Raw genomic sequence first — 14,137 nt, 5'->3', positions numbered from 1 at the left:
GCCCCGCGTCCCGTCCCCCAGCCGCCTCCCGGGAGCGGCCCCGGCCCACCCGCCTCCCCGGGGGCCTCCTCCCCTCAGTCCGGAGCTCCCCGGCTCCGCCTTTGGGGGAGACGGAGCGGGAGGTGGTGGTGGTAAGAGCAGCCCGCCCGCCTTAGGCCCCTCTGCAACCCCGGCACCTGGAGCTTTAAAATCCCTTTTCCCTCGCTATCAAATACACAGAGGGAATCGCGATAACACGTCAGCCGTCGCGACAGAGAAATGCCTCCGGGGGAAAAAAGGGGGGGGGGGGGGGGATTGCGGTTGCAATGTGGGCGAATCCTTTGTGTAGTTCTTTTCCCGAGGAAGGTGTCTTTTCGCAAGGGATATCGTTAATATGTTTCTCGTCGTTTTTATTTCCTACCAACCATTTTTCAAGCATCTTAATGCAAGCATGAAGAAAACTGCAGAGCTTGACTTATCCGTTTTCAGTCCACTCGTGCAAGCTTAAGTGCTTAAATGCTTTTGGACATGCAGCGTATGATCTTCCCAGAGCAGCACCTGCGAGAGCTTACGGATGTGTTTTATCCTCCTCTTGGTATCGCCTCTAATTGCAAGGTGCAAGTTTTAGGCTAAATTGCAGATGCAGGTTAGTTAGTTCAGTAATGATTCATTGCCCCCACTTCTTCTCCCAGTCCAAATTATTTCCTTTTTTTTAATTGCAATGTCTCAAGAAAACATAAGTTTATTTGGAAAACTTTTTCCAGCCATACTTTTACCCCTCTATTTCACAAACCCAGTTCTTTGTTGAACTGGTAGCTTCAGGAGAGCACGCTCTCAGTAGATGAGGTTGGGTTCCCGAGTGATGTCATTTGTGCTGGAGCAAAGGTGATGACTATGTGATTGAATAAATCCGACTGGACGTGTCAGGCTTCGTGATTTTGTGTGTGCGCTGTAGAAACTCCGTCTGATTCAGCAGCCGACTGAGAAAATTCCGTGATCGGTGCTACGTAGGCAGTAAGGGAATATAGTGATGATAGTTGCTTTTTCCTTTCAGCGCATGTATTTCTCATCAGGTCTTTTCCCACCTAAAGAATTCGAACTTGTTAGAGTCCGTTTGTTTAAGTAAATACATAAAGCAGTAGCGAAAGATGCTGCTGTAGCGTATTACAGATATTAGAGGTGGAGAGAGCAGACTCTCCCAGCCAGAAGTCTGAGGAGTGAAGGATGCAGGGAGAGCATACAGGTGGATCTCGTGTCTGGTAAAGCCAGTCCAGAGGGTCCAAAAACTGGGGGGGGAAAAAAGCAGCAACAACAGAAAGCAAGCAGTGGTGAATTAACTGATCGGGAATTTTTAGTAGAGGAAGGTCTGGATCAAAAGCAACTAACAGTCAGAACAAACAGAGGGTAAGATTTGTGATGAATATAGGATCTAAGCTTCTGGGGGAAAATGCTTCCTTAAAAGAAAGGCTGTTTATTTTTAAAATTATATTTACACTGTGCAGTTGGGTAGAATTTCTGAGGTGAAGACATCAGAGATTGACCCTTTTCTGGGGGAGTCGCAGGTTGAGCTGGAGCTAGAAGATGGGTTGATGAATAGGCTGTAATTCACAAGCACCGCTTCAAATATTTTCAACATTTCTCAACTATTTTAAGAAGCCATATTGAGTTCAAGCCCAACCAGCCTGATTGTCTGGAGAGAGGAAGGATGCGTATTGCTGGAACAAGAATTAAGCAAAAATAGATAAATCTGACATAATGGATGACAAGGGAAAGATGATTGCTGAAAGATGCTGGCATACTCTCTGTTCCTTCATGCTTGGTGTATATTTTGCTATGTTACATGGCTTTTGAAGTGTAAAAAAAAGAAAAAAAAAAAAAAGAAAATCTCATTTTGTGCTGAGATAAAAAGAAAAGGCAGGTGCTTAAGTTCTGTTAAGGATCAGCTTTGATACTGACGTTAAGTAGTGCCCTTACTTACGGTTACCCCTCTGTCATTTTGTGAATTTCTCAATAGAATAAATAATGTGCCTAGCACCAAATAAATACCATTTAATAAGATGGTATTTTTGATTCCCCCTTTCACTTCATATCGTAAACAGATTCACACTTTTTCTGCTTGAGCACAGCCTGGGGTGCTATATCTGTTAATAACATTAAAAAATATGTTGGAGAATGTCCACATAGTATTGTTTTTTATCCAAATGTAAAATTAAGGAGCCCTTATGTTCTCTGTAACTTGGATATTTGCCTTCATTTAAGTCTTGTATTTGTTTCAAGTTGTCCTCTAACAGATGAGCTTTTATATCCATGCTTGCTTCTGGGAACCATTAGCAGATCAAGAGGTGAAGTAAGGATTTTGTCAGGGACTGAGGTATCTTTATTTCCCAGAATCGCAGACCACTGTACGACGTACAGGAGCCTTAGCTTGTATCCTCACCTGCGCTCACTGAAATGCCAGGACGTGGGATAGAAACTTCTATAGGTGTTTCCTCCCCAGTGCAATGCTTTTATTTTTCACCTTGCTTTGTCCATTTGTCTTTATTCTTTGGTTTTGACCTTGACTGTTGCTGGTCGGCACGCGGGGATGGGGAGGGTAGGAGGTAGAGGTGGTTGCCCTCACTGCCTGACCCCAAAGCCTCCATCGCCGAAACATTTTGTATCCTGTGTATTGCTGGCTCCCTTGCTTCAGCGAGGTAATAGTGAGGGGAGTTACTGGTTTATGAAGATGGGAGATGAAGTAATGTCCATTCTGTATTTCTCTAAAGCTTGGTGATTTCCAGGATTCTGGAATTTATGGAATTAGTCTATACACGAGCGAGAACATAGCCACAGCCTGACTTGCTTGATTTATTTAACAGATCGTTAGAACTTTCAAGTCATTGCTTTAAGAACATGTAGTTCACTGAAATACTACACCCAACATTTGAGTAACAGGTCACTCACTCCGTGTGCTCTGTAACTGGGGCCTGCTGACTCCTTTAAGGCTGTTAATGGGGTAAGGTGCTCCTGAAGATGAGTAAAGGTTTCGCAGTTTTCAGCATCTGTAATGGGAGTGCATCACACACACACCACACACACACACACACACACCCCGCTTTCAATTTTCAGCATTTTAAACATTTTCAAACTGGCAAGTTAAGTGAATAATTTAAATTTTTATTCCTTGTGTGGTATGCCATATTCCCATTTTCCCATTGTATTTTGTGACTCGTATTAAAATCTTAACCATAACTGTCTTTGAGCAATTTTTCTTTTAATTGCAGATCATTAGTTTGAATCTGAATGCTAAAATGAGTTTGTCACACTATTCATTTTTTTTCTTTCTAAAAAAAAATTGCTTTCCAAGTACTGATTCAGCTGCTGAGGAACAGAGCTCCTGAAAAGGCATTCTGCTGACTGGCATCCAGAAAAGTTGTTTTTAACTTTGCCCAAAGGTATTTTTCCAAGGGGTTGTGTTCCTCAAAAGCTAAGCTCACTATCCCATAGCTTGGCCTTGGTCTTGCCTGCACATGGAGCTGGCAGTGACTCGTGTGTTCATCGGCTGGCGCTTTCCATGGTTTTAGTAATTTGATTTAAATAGACCCTTAAAAAACCAACGACGACTGTGGTCCGTGCCTGATCTGGCTTTATACAGACATTATAGACCCCTTTTCCTTAATTCGGTACATTCTGTCTGGGTGTTTCTTCATGCCTCCCTGCTCATTTTGTATTTGGTATGTTGTTGCTATAATTATTCTCCCGTTGTGCTCAGGAATTATGCATAGTTTATGTATTCCCATTGCTTAACTTGTTTATACTATGTTTGAAGATTAGTCCAAGTTTCCAGGGTTTGCAAAGAAAATGCTGATATTTCGTTATTGGAATGATTTCACAAGAACGTAGTTTGGCTGCAGCCTGGCTGTGGTACGGGATAGCAGGGGTGTATTACTTGGGGTGTGCTGGGATAAAAACTGGCAGAGATTTTTTTAATGTAAGTTTTCAAGTCCCATGCAGCGTTTCTGGTCCGCTGGACAGTGTTGTGCTTGGAACGCATGGAGCAGTTGAGTTGAACGTCTGGGTTACTGATGTATTTAGAGATAACTGAACGGCTCCAGGCTTTTCAATAGATGCATGATGGGTATGCTACAGGGAAATGTGTTGGAAAACAGGTTTTCTGTAAATGCAACACATCCGAGGCAAACCTTTAAGTAAAATTCTGTAGAATTAGGTGACAGATCTCGCCTCCAGCGGGAGTGGGCTTTGTAGCATCTCTGGTGTGCAATGAGTGAGAAGGTTTTTTAATTTCTTACTATGTCTGTAGTAATGTGATGCAGAAAAGGTGAACCTTGAAAGTGAAGCTATTTTTAGTATTAAAAAAAAGCAGTCAAAAAATGATCTACCAAGTGATACATTGCTGACGTCTGTAGTGCAGCCAACCCAATTAAGGTGCCGTATATTGTTTCCAGCAGGATTCTGATTGTTTCTAATTTGGGAACCACGTGAGAGCAAGTGGAAATAGGTGAAACAACATGCTTTGCTATTCAGAGTGGATCTAGCATCCAATTGTTTTCTGTAATTTCACTTCTCATACGTGTGCAATCTCCCTGTCCTGCGCTTCGCAGCTGAGATGGTAGCCACGCACAGCCTTCCCAGGTGATTTCTTCCTAAACGGTGGGGGGGGCGGTCCTGGCAGAGAAAAATTATTTGCTGCTAGAGGGAGAGCACAGGGCAGGGGAAGAGAAAATAAAAAAAAATCGTCCGTGCTTTTACTTGGTAAGATACTGCATAAGTCAGTGTTCAGCGCTGTGGATTTTTTTTTTTTTTTCATTTCCTGACCCCAGCATATCCTTTGCTGTATCCTGCTATTCCTCTTCTTGCCTTCATGTTGTTAAACTTTGAGGGTACAGTTTAGAGGACTTGTGTATCACAGTCCTGCCCTTTCCTGTGGCTGTTGCCTTGCCACTCATTTTGTTCCTCTCCGTAGGCAGTTGCTGCATGCGGAATGCTTTGAAAAGTATCGTACGATTACTGTCTCGAGCCAATACCATGTGTATATATATAGTTTAAATTTTGATGGATGGAAATAGCATTGTATGAGCCTTTTTCAAAAAAAAATCATGCAGATACTCCCACTCTCCAAAGTAAACTTCCTCCTCTGCTAATCTTTTTTTAAATCTGGAATGGAAAAAGCATACGTCTTCAACATCTGGAAAGGGGAGCCCTTCATGCCTACTTTATTATTATTCTATCCAGCATTGCTCTTCATTCATCCTTCTGTTCTGTCACTGTTTTTCTTAAATTTTTGTCTTCAAAACTAGAGGAATTTCACGTGCTTGGGCTTTATTGTGGATAGGGAAAGTTAGGTATTTGCTTGCCCTTCTCTTCCAGCTCATCAGTCTACTCTGTTTCTGGATTGGTTTTTCTTTCCTTCAGCTACAGAAGAGCCCTCAGCTTTTGCCTAGAATGGGTAATGTGTTCCTAGAGCTGGTAATTCATGCGTCCTTTGACTTTAAATTGTTCACAACTACGCTGAGCATTTGTGAATGAGCGTGGAGGAAAATCAATGTGTGAAAAGGCCAGAGAAGGCAAGGGAAAACAGCTCTTCCAGCGCCTTTTCCTGGTCACACCATTGCCTGATTTCTAGTTTTCCCGTCTGTGAACTCTTCTTCAGTGTTTAAATTTAGAAATGGCTTGTTTTGGAACAAGTCACTTTTAAGATCGTTTCCAGAAGATTTGTGTGTAATTTAATCCCATTCAGGTTTGCTGCTCTGATCTGTGTTTAGCTTGTTCTGCAAGACTTCGGGTTGCTCTCCCTCCTGATACCTCTCCCAGTATTTTCTAGAAATGGGGGGGTGGGGGGGTGGTGTTACAGTCAAAGCTGCAACAGCATTTATGAAGCCTGTTACACCTTTTCTATTCCATGTTTCTATTCATTGACAAGGTGGTATTTTTAGAATTGTTACTTCATTAAAATAGCCCGAATTTTTAAAAAATGTAGCCTTAATTTCTCTGAATGATTTCATTAGTGATTATTATTTAAATACTCTAGAAATGGAATGCATGTACTTTAGAAATTAGCCCGAATAATATATTTAATATTTCTGATGTATATTCTCTTGTATTTACTATTAATTTCCAGCACAGCTTAGTTTAATATTTCAGGGTGTCTTCTTACTTACAGATTATCTATGAGTGAAGTTGCCAATGAAGAACTGAAAAAAGGCTTCTCGGAATGTGACAGTACGACATAACATTTCAACCACTTAAATTTAAGTCAAGGCAGGAAAGAATTAAGATTTTATATACTTCCATCTAGTGTACATGAGGGAAATTGCATCCATGGTTAAAATCCCAGCCATTCTCCTAGCAGTTCCAGTTGGGCAAGGATCATCTCATCCGTTGGTCTTTGTTAAGCACTTACTGCTGATAAACTGTGCAGCATCCCAGGGCTGACAGATTTTAGCTCTAAGTATTTATGTTCTGGTAGCTTTGCGATGTCCATAAAATGGTGATGCACAAAGTCTTAAGAAAAATCACCTTTCACCGTGTGGCGTTCACACTCTCCTTCAGTGTGTTCTGCTCTATTTACTTGTCATTCTGTGCTAGAATTTCAGCTGCTTGATTTATGAATTATTGCTATTGAAATAAAATTAAAGTGGCTGTTCAGTTATTTAAGAGCCAATTAAATCTGATTTTATTCTGATGTAACATTTCCAATGAAAGTGCATAAAATGCAGTCTGTGGAGGAAAGTTAGATCTAAAAACGTTTAGTGGTTTGTTTTTTTTTTTATAATCTGTACTTTAGGTGTCTTGGCTTGCCAAATAAAATTCATTGCAATCTCACAGCAGTGATTTCAGATGTTAGAAGTTACTCCATATAAGAAAATAAAACAGTTTTGGTGTTTTCAGTGATCCTCGATGAGCCTTCAGCCACAGCTGCTGGTTGGAGAATGTATTCAACTAGGAAGAAAGGAATTTCTCTTGTTTGCAACGCCTTTGGAGAATATAATTTATTTACTAGCCTTTGCTGACTTTCAAAGGTAGAAACAGGATCTTCTGGGACTTGTGTTTCTCAAATCACGGGCTGTACTGTCTTTAGGGATCAGCGTTTATAGGAGTTGAATTTCCAGTATCAGAATGTGCTAGTTACTGTGAGGTCCCCCACTCACGGGGGATGATCAGGATGAGATGCTTTGAGAAATGCAACCCAAGAACCTCGAGCGGTTCGTGCAGGACAGACAGAGGTGCATCGTTTGTTGCATGGTGTTGGGGAGCCAAGTTCACTCTTAACGATCTGGTGGGGCACAAACATGCTGAAACGCTCATGATAACAGAACATACCCTACTGAGCCTTACAGTCCAGAATTGTGTTAGCAGTAAAGACAGCAAGTGGAGAATGAGCAGGTACTTTTCATTATATGTGGCAATTAAAATGTATGTCTTGATTGTGGCATTTCTCATTAGGGGAAATGACAACGCCAATCCCAGTTTTATTTTGACAATTCAACATGTTACATTATGTCTTCTGTGGGCTGGGAGGGTGCTGGCTGAGACTATTTCGATATTAAGGGTCTGGTTTGCCTTATTTTTTATTAAAAATAAATCATATTGATGCGGATATAATCTTATTTCTAGCTAGACAAGCCTGCACTAGCCAGCTCTCAGGTTTGTGGCGTCTGTCTCTGACAAGATCACAGATACAGAGAAAATGATTTATTTTAGTTTCCAATGCTTAGATAAAACTCTGGTTTTGTGCAGATGGCACGGAAAGGATAACACATAGCTCAGACAAATTTGTATGAAGCACCATATATTTGTACCAGAATCCAAATCTTCAGTACATCAGTAATAATGAGATTTATACTACTATCGTAATAGGCTGGGGTTTTTTTCCAGCAGATGGAATTAATTGCCACATGTAGAGGTCCGTGGGGTTGGGGTACTCTGGCTGCTCTGTGCACCTTGATGGGGTGCTTCCAGCTACCCAGCCCAGCCCCCCAAAGACCTGTTGGGAATTGTCTGGTTGATATTGGAGAATGCTTTGAGGATTTTGGATGGAGAACGTTCAGGGCGGTGCAGATCCAGGAGCATGAGGTGCCCAGCTTTTTGGAGCGGGTCGAAGATAGTGCAGGCATTTGACGGGGTACTTGCTCCCCTGTCAAAGGCTTTTATAAAACACTTTGGTAGAGTGTGATAAAGAAAATTCTGATGGTTGCACTAATTCTAAATAAATGTTTACTAAACAACATTAATGGATTTAAAATGTTTTTAGGAGTAGTTATTAGTCCTTCAGTCTCGTATGGTGAAGGGAGTTTTGTCTCTATGGGGGGCTGCCATTTTAATGCTTCCTGGCAGGAGGCCTATTTTGATCATGCAAATTAGGTTGGAAAAAGTAGGCTAAGCCATTAAAAAGTAGGAGAGATCATGAAATTTTAAATTTTTAAGGTGACTGTTTTTCTAATTATTAACTTTTTTTTATCATCTATAACGTACATCACTTTATTTTCCTTAATTCTCACATCCTCATCCCTTAACGCTGACGACCTCAATGCTGGTTGCTCGTGCATCCACTGCTCAAAATGGAAGCCATAGTCCCTTGGCTATTTTATTCCTAGCAAGGTGCTTGGAAATATTGCCACGTGGTGTGTTTTGTGGTATAATTAGAAATGCAGATACAGACTTTTTTGTTGCACCGTGGTTAATTTTTTCTATTTTGTTAACATTAATAGGGACTGAAGGTTAAACTTGGCTTATGCAAACTCTGGGTATTTGCAGGATGCTTCTTGGCAAGGGGATTAATTCTGGCAATGAGAAAGGGGCACACGTGCACATGGGTGAGGATCAGAGTCAGTGCCCAGAAGACTGGATCTCCAGTGAGAAGATGCTGGGGTTTTCACCAGGGTGATCTCTTCAGGGACTCCACCTTCCCCATCAGTTTCTGGCCGGGGGGATGAGCTGCTCGCCAGCAGAGTGGGGTCCCGGCGTGGCGTTCCACTGGGGATGTGGGGAAGAGCCCCCTGTAACCCCTCATGGACAGCATGTGGACCCCATGGCCACCATCCTGCAGAAACACTGCAGGCCGTCCTACGCATCCCGCTCCTCCGGGCTACAAGTGTGTCGGCAAAATAACTGTCTTGGTGCCTGCCAGCTCGTGAGCTTCATTTAATCCTATTAATTTTTAATAGAAAATTAATATTAAGCTAGCATACTTCTAACGTGACTTTGCCTGTGCGCAGAAAGCCCCCCGCTTTGTGTTTGCTTTGGAGGAGGAGAGCGTTGGATCCTGCAGGAGCGAGACCCTTCTGGCAGAGCCGGCGGATGGAGCAGCATGGGGCTTTGAGCTGGGGGACGCGTCTTTGTAGGGCTGTCGCCTTCAGCAAATACAGTAGTAGTGCCCTGTTCCGCTTCAGCGATCACAAATGTTGGTTGGATTTCAAATGTCTATCTCTAAAAGTAGCGCTCTGCGGCGGGGTAGTGTTTGTGTGCCGTGCTGCTTAGATAAACTGAGGGGAACTGGGGATTTCCAGATAAATGTGTTCAACAAGTGTATTGTCTGTCAATTAGCACAGAGCTGACCTGACCGGTGTCTAGTGGAAAATGCCAAGGGTTGAATACCAGTTTTACGAGGACTTCAGTAAATATTAATTTAAGCTATTTAGGGTTTCTATTGATGAAAAAAAATGTATTTTTAATTGCTGTTTTCACTAGGAGCTAATAAAGGAGAGTTGTGCTGGAGATGGAGTCTCTACCCAGGCACCCAACTGTGGCTTTGCTACAGTTGATGTTCTGTAGCCTCCAAAACAGTAAACTTGAAACAGGAAGGTCTGCTCTGTGAGTTGATGGTATCTTTCTCGTTAAGATAGGTTCTGGGAAAGTAAGCTGCATTCCTTAGCTCTTGCAAACCTTTTTAATTGTTTTTTCTCACAACCTTAGCCTGATCTTATCGTGTAAGTAATTGTTGCATTATATTGCTTTATTCTCTCTACTGGGAAGTCAGATAATTGCTTTATACCTTTTAATGGGAAGCGTTTGGGAAGCCTGTTACCTCCAAGGTGTAGATGAGCAGTGCAACATTGCAACACTGGCTTTTCTGGAGCTCATTGGGCAGCAAGCAGAATGGAGGCATGGCTGGCTGGCACCTTCTCTAGAATTGAGTAGCAGCCATAAAGTTACTCAGTGTTTTAGACTCAGTCATAAAAGTAAAGCTACCAGCTCTGATGTGCCTTGTGTTTAGGTATTTCTCATCTGCGGGAATATTCAGCCAGGCTTTCCTTATGAAGTAGTATTATAGGGTATTAATTATTCATAGTCAGTTTAATTCTTCTTTCTTGCATATTTAATTGTAATAGCATGCTGTATGTTGCAGTGATTTCCCAGAAGAACTGTACACCAAAGGAAAGCCATGCAGGTATATAGTCTTAAATATGTCCGTGCTAACCTTTGTTTCATTTTGGAGCAGAATGGGATATTATCAGATGTTTCTTGCGGAGAAGCAGTTATGCAAAATCATGATTTAGCTTAATCTTTTCAGCTAAATTCTTCAAGCTCAAATAGCTGGTTTGATTTTCGCTGATGATGCTTACGTTGTCTTGCTTATTTTATGAGGGAAAAATGCTTAATGGGAGGGAGGACATGACTTCTGTTTTCTACTCTGAAGGGGGGAATCTCTATCAAAGACTTTGGAAGAGCCAATCAATTCTTTCCAGAAGATGAAGGAAAGGAATAAGATTTTTATTGAGTTTTTTTCAGTGATCAGAATAGCAATGCCAAATGCTTGTGTGATTAAGATTTTTTTTTTTTTTTTAACAACTAGGATGGGCTCTTAATGCTTGACGTGAGAAAATATTGGAGGCACAGGAACTGCAAATGCATTCACAATTTGATTTGCATTACCCTCATTCTAGAGCTGTTTCATGCTTGTAAGGCACTTGGTGAAACTGAATCCCTTGTGTTTGGAGAGCAGGATTGTTCTCTGAGATTTACCGTAGGAGTTCAAACTTCTGAAAAATCTGTTTACAATGTGTCTGAACCAGAGGATAGAGGACACAGTAGAGACTGTTATCTGTTTACTGCTCAGATAAGGAGGTGGAATAGATTCCTGGCCTGTTTCTGAACTCTGCTTAATGAATGGTTGCTAGGCAAATTGCATCTCAATCAGCTTAATCCTCAAGATGTCATTTACAGGTCTGCTCTTTGTGAGGGCCAGAACCGTGTGCTTTCAAACTGCACAGACCAGAAATTGCTAGCAAAGCAGCTTAGAATAGCTTGTTCAAAAATTCAGTGTACATGTGTTGCTGAGCTGCCCAATTTAAAGTGCCTGTTGTTGCAGGGCCATCGTTGCATGGCCACGCGCTAGGTTAGACGTTCGGTGATAGACAGGAGGTAGCAGCATCCTTAGCACCCTTCCTGGATCAGCACAAAACATCATAATGTTTTGGCACTGGATTACCATGAAAGAAAACTATTCTAAATGGGGACTGCGCTGCTGACGTGATGAAAGGTATTTCTGTTTTGGCTGAGTTTGCTGAGAGCTGGGTGTGATTTTTGGGGTGTATACGTGGGACATGATTAACTTTGGCAAACAGGTGAATGTGGGAGGTGGTGTTACCTGGCCTTGGGGAGGGAGCTGGGGCTGGCCTTGGGGAGAGATCTCTAATCGGGAGAGGGCACGGGCTGGTTGTATGAAGGCTTCCGCCTGCCTCTGAAACTGGACTTTCTCCTGCAGCTTCAGGAGAGCGCCAGTTAATTGCACACACTGGTATGTGTGTTGCCCACATGCATTAGGCTCACAGTTTAGTCCAAAGGAAAAAGTTTCCTAACATAGTCAAGCTTTAACGGTCTGTTTGTAAAGAAAGATAACAAGATACTTGTTTTTACTGGTTTCCCGTGACAGCAATTAATCTTGTTGCAGGCAGAGCATTGTTCTTTGCATGGCTACACCTTCCTTTCCCTTGAAATATGTCCTCTGTGAGTGCTATATGTCATGACACTGAACACTGTAAATGCAAACTGGAAAAGACTGGACTTGTTGAATGCCAAAGGCATTTCAGAACTGTTCATGGTCACCATGTGCTGATATGAAATGTCCTTCACATGGCACGGTTATTAAAAGTGCAGTTAAAAGCATAGTACGTGAACTTTGCAGGGCTTGCATAGCTTGGATGTGTGCAGCTTTTGTGTTATTCAAAAATACTGTTAGGATTTTAGGAAAAGATTGTATTAAAACGTAGAGAGCCTCTCCAAATAAAGCATAAATAAAATATTCCACCTTAGTCACCAGCAAAATGACGGTGGTGCTTGCATCTTTACGCTGTAGATGGGAAGAGGACTGTCAAACAGAAGACTTTGTGATCAGAGAGTGCTTTTCATGCAAATGAAGATTTTATTACATGCTGCTGAATCAGGGGCTTGTGTAGCAATAACAGCACAGAAGTGATAAGATCACTTTGTCATAGCTTGAAATTGTGCCCAGCGTGTCTTTCAGATCGCTGAAACGGGCAAGAAACACTCTTGTTAAGGGCACAGCAGTAACTGATATAATATTTTGGGGGCAGGGCTTTTTCTTCATTGTACAGTCTGTCTGCAGTGTTCTGCCACGTGTGCGCAGCCTTGACTTCAAAGCAATGAAGAACTGCAATGTGCTGGTGACCCTGCCTAGCAGCAAACTCATAAAAGCTCCTGTTCCTGACCAGCTCCTGGTTCTGCTCTCACCCACATGGGTACAGAAACCCCTCTCTGCTGCCAGCTAGGAGCTGTTAGCGTTGGTTAGAGCAGCGTTGTCCATCCTTATGGCTGGGATAGCCTACATTGCCTGTTCCCGAGTCGTGCAGGGACTCTGCACTTGCTGTGGGGCTGCATTTTGCTGCAGAGGGCACCCATCCAGGACGGGCTCTGTTGGTTTTCCTTTTGTATTTGTTAGCTCATATCGTCTTCCCAGTGTCCTTCCTTCATGGTTAGAACTGGTTTGGTTTAATGAGGACTGTTGTTGCCAACAAGCGAATGGATATGTGTAGTGGAATAGGCATCTAAATCTTCCCCTGTGGATGGGTAGTGTTCAGCATCCTGATGTGACCTTGGTAAAAGTTCTCCGGCGTGTTCCCTTCCCTCTTTATTTATCTCTCTTGCTGTGTAGCAGCTTTCCTTACAGAGGAGCATCTGAGCTATTGGAAATCTGTCCTCTCTTCTCTTCCTCTCTCCGGAGACATTGTCAGCGTAACACCCAAGCTACTTAGATTGACGCCTGAATATCCTGCTTTTGCACAATCAGGAGGCATTCAATGAAGTAGCAAGATGAGAAGAAGTTTTAAGATTTAGGACTGACTTTTTTTAGACACTTTTCATAATTTTGAATAGTCTTGGGTGAGGGAGGTCAAGGGCTTCCTTCACATGGGATGCCCCGTATGTGTGTGTTGAGCATCCATCACAGCGTATGTAGCGCAGGGGAGAAGTATGTTTAACAGCCATCAGGTTGCAGCGTGGGGCTGTTCATATTTCAAATTCTCATCTGAAGAGTCTAGGAACAAAATATAACCCTGCACATTCCTGGAGAGTTTCAGCACGGCAGGATGGAACCTTTCTTCCCATTTTCCTCATGCAAATTATGGTAAGGATTATTCAGTGTTTAAAATCTGGTTTATACGGGCTTCTGAATTTCATTTAAAATAAACATCTGGAGAGCTTTTTGATCTCCTATGCAAGACTGTTGTCTGCCTCGCTCGTTAAAATGACTTCTGCTTAATTTTTAGTGAAAGGCAAAGACCTAGATCATTTCAGCCCAGAGGCAATCTAAATGGTTCACCTTCTGCAGTTAGAAATTTCCACGAGCACACAGCCTATCCGGCAGATATTTAAAATCCTTTCTGTTAGGGAGAGTGGCAGCTAGAGGTGTCTGTTTCTTCTGTGCTGCTCTTTGGGATGTACAAGGCCGCTACCTGTAGTGCAATTTGTACTTCTGCAAAGGCTCGCTCTCCCAGCGCTGAGCACATTCAGAGCGGCTGCTCCGTTCAAGGAGAATTACTGTCTTGTCCCTTTGCAGCACAAAGGACTCCTCCGGCAGATTGCCACCCTTTGCCAGTATCCCGCAGTCAGATCAGTGGAACAGTGTCACACAGGGAGTAATCAGTTATTTATTCAAATAGCCATTACATTTGGAGTATGTTTTCTCTGATTTGACAGGAGC

This window comes from Egretta garzetta, unplaced genomic scaffold, assembly GCF_000687185.1.
Source record: "Egretta garzetta isolate BGI_Z169 unplaced genomic scaffold, ASM68718v1 scaffold108, whole genome shotgun sequence".
NCBI lineage: Eukaryota > Metazoa > Chordata > Aves > Pelecaniformes > Ardeidae > Egretta > Egretta garzetta.
This window is presented reverse-complemented; position numbering follows the sequence as displayed.